This window comes from Rattus norvegicus, chromosome 7, assembly GCF_021556685.1.
Source record: "Rattus norvegicus strain SHRSP/BbbUtx chromosome 7, alternate assembly SHRSP_T2T, whole genome shotgun sequence".
In the NCBI taxonomy this organism is placed as follows: Eukaryota; Metazoa; Chordata; class Mammalia; order Rodentia; family Muridae; genus Rattus; species Rattus norvegicus.
In genome coordinates this window covers 9,194,987-9,197,080 of record NC_141540.1, presented here as the reverse complement: position 1 = coordinate 9,197,080, position 2,094 = coordinate 9,194,987, and the positions used below count along the sequence as shown (strand labels likewise).

General features: G+C 37.6%; 1 pseudogene; it reads right to left on the bottom strand.

Annotated features, from left to right (window-relative positions):
- Positions 1-309: 309 nt before the first annotated feature.
- Positions 310-891, bottom strand: Ube2g1-ps1 (ubiquitin-conjugating enzyme E2G 1, pseudogene 1; annotated as a pseudogene).
- Positions 892-2,094: the final 1,203 nt, after the last annotated feature.

Below are 2,094 nucleotides of genomic sequence, written 5' to 3'. Positions count from 1 at the left end.
CATGAACAGTATATATATATATATATATATATATATATATATATATATATATATATATCTCAGTATATAATATATATATATATATATATATATATATAATCTGATCATATTGTGTTATGTACAAGTCTTTATACAATTCTTCCTGAAGATTAAAATAGTTCATTAGAATTCAAAATACGTAATCATCTGTAAGTTGGCACTTATTAGGCTCTTGTCAGCATTAATGACTGGCATGTTTTATTGTTGCCCAGTTCCAGCCAGAGTTTGCCAACTTGTTAAAACAGAATTCCATGGATAGGTGGGTAGAGTGTAGGAAAAACAGTGCCATGTTTCTCAACTGGAGACCCTGAAATAAGTGAAGTTACTAACTATTGAATAAACATCACTCAAAAGCAGTTTCTTGGCTTTTCCTTACACAGTGGCAACTCGCCTTTGAAATTCTGCATTTCTGTCTTCCCTCCATTCCGTCACAGCATCTACATTTGCAGGTGAGTCTCCATTAGGATCTGCAGCATAGAACTGACAATAATCATGATGGTTTCCACAGTATGGACAGCCAGCCATCATTCCTCTGCCTTCTCATAACCATACTTATCCTCCTCAAACTCATGAAGAATAGAAATGCAAACATTACCAATTTTATCAACATTTGGGTGCCAAATCTCTGTAATGAATTTCATGTAAGAAACTGGAGGGGATAATCTTTTGGGAAATGAGATGAGCCTTAAAAATACCACCTACACAAAGTGTATCTGGAGGACAAATAATAAGGACTTGCCAACGATAGAGAACATTGTCATCTATTAAACCTGCTGAAATGCCTTCCACTGTATTTTTGTTGAGTTCTGCCTGCTGTCTTCGCAGTAGCAACAATGACTACAGCTCTGTCATCCTCCCCACCAATAGCCCAGGCTGTCCCTGGGACTTCAACTCTGACAAGTTCTGACTGTGGCTGGAGCTAGGTGTGTTGAGGAACCCAGGCCCTGCAACTGGAGTGCAGAAGTCTTGGGAGACCCAGGAAGCACCTTGGCATTCCTCTCAGCTCCTCATGCCTGGAAAGGGAGGGTACCAGGGCATGCAGTGGGACTTTGCTTGCTTGACTGGTTCCCTCCTCAGCCTGCCTGTCTGCCCCACCGGTTCCTCCCCCCCACTCCCCGACCAATTCCTCACTGTGCACAGGGCCGCTACCGAGGTTCTTTTTTCTACTATTTTTCTTTCTTTTTTCTTTTCTTTTCTTTCTTTTTTTTTTGTCAGTGTTCAAGGTTTTCAGAAGATCTGAATTTTCTTAGTTGTAATTGTATCCATAGCTTCTCATTTCCTGTGGTGATAAGAATAATTCCATGTCCCCAACACAATACATTGCCACCTTCTATTCTGATGGTAACACAACCTTATAGTATAGAGATTGATTTATTCCAAAGTTTTTCCTGTAACACAGTGTCTTTCAGCCTCTGTTGATCCTTTCTCATTAATGTTCAGAAAACTTAAAGTTAACAGAGCATTATTTAGTCCATCCCTGGGGGTCCTTTTTCTTCCTTTTTGCTTTATAAGCTTTTTTTAAGGTGCAATTAGATCTTTCTACAACTAATTGTCCTGTCGTCTTGTGTACTATACCTGTATTGAGGTTTATGTTATACTATGCAAAGAATTCCTTCATCTTATTGGAGACATATGAGATATCATTGTCAGACTTAATTTGTACAGGTATCCCCATACTAGCCATTACTTCCAAGAATTGTGTAATTATAAAAGCAGCATTATCAGAGCTCAAAGCAGTTGCTCATCAAAACCCTGAGCTTGTATCAATGGTATTTGTACAAACTTTACTTTTTAAAATTCTGCAAAATGAAACAAATCCTTTTCATTTCTTTTGGTACCTTGAAGGTTACTTATAATTTGTAATAAAGTTTGGTTCTACAAAAAACAAGATGGACATTTTCTTATAATTTACTTGCCTTGTTGCCAAGTGACAGAAAAAAAATTTTGACTGTTACCATTAACATGGCATTTTTCAAGAAGTTTTGAGGCTTGTAACACTTGTTTTAATAATGGTTTCCTCATTTTCTTGTGCCAGTTGACATGGCAAGCCTGTAG